We start from the raw sequence: 1,027 nt of genomic DNA, 5'->3' as shown, positions 1-1,027 counted from the left end.
TTCTTCATCGGGACTTCCGGCAATTTCCAAGGTTCAACTCATTAACGTTGTTCGCAGACACTTGCCAGAAAATGCAAGTGGCCACTTTGCCGGGCCGACTCGCTTGCCCAAGCGGGAAACCATCAACCGAAGGCCCGGTAAGGCGGCCGAATCTGACCTCATAGACTTCCACACAACGGGACTTTTGACTTTCCCGGCCGCGGGTGGCCTCCACCCGGCCTCAGCCATCAGCCCTGCCTGCCTCCAGCCGCCTTCTGGTTAATGAGTTATCCAGCCTGGCACTTCGGTTGCGCCAGCGAGACCAAGTCTCGGCTTTGGTTAATGATTTGAGCCGAACCGACCTGCCCCCCGCCACCGCGGGCTGAACTCGGCAAGGTCTGCCGATTTCCCGACTCCTTTCGGGGCCTAATCGGGTCGCGCGAGCCGCCTGGCGCGATCGGGGCCCATGCCCCGGCCTCTGCCAGGCCTCGGGCAGCCGCTTTTGAAGCCCGACCAAAAACCCGAAAAATGGGCAAAAAGGGAATAAATTCCCGCCCAAAAAGGGTGAATAGTCGGTTGGGCGGCAGCCCTGGTCGGTCTCTGCAGACCTGGAGGCTCGAGACGTTTGTTTGGAAAACTCACCAAGTCTCGATTCTGCCACCTCCTACCTCTGTGCAGATACCCCGCCAACCCCCAAGGACAGAAATGACATGTGTCAAGTTGGCGGGGCGTCGGGCCACCTGCTGCCGGCCATGAGCATCCAAATCCCCGCAAAAGGGGCATTTTCATTTCTTCATCGGGACTTCCGGCAATTTCCAAGGTTCAACTCATTAACGTTGTTCGCAGACACTTGCCAGAAAATGCAAGTGGCCACTTTGCCGGGCCGACTCGCTTGCCCAAGCGGGAAACCATCAACCGAAGGCCCGGTAAGGCGGCCGAATCTGACCTCATAGACTTCCACACAACGGGACTTTTGACTTTCCCGGCCGCGGGTGGCCTCCACCCGGCCTCAGCCATCAGCCCTGCCTGCCTCCAGCCGCCTTCTGGT

Source organism: Pristiophorus japonicus, unplaced genomic scaffold, assembly GCF_044704955.1.
Source record: "Pristiophorus japonicus isolate sPriJap1 unplaced genomic scaffold, sPriJap1.hap1 HAP1_SCAFFOLD_1380, whole genome shotgun sequence".
NCBI classification, from domain to species: Eukaryota; Metazoa; Chordata; class Chondrichthyes; family Pristiophoridae; genus Pristiophorus; species Pristiophorus japonicus.
Note: the sequence above shows the minus strand (reverse complement) of the source record.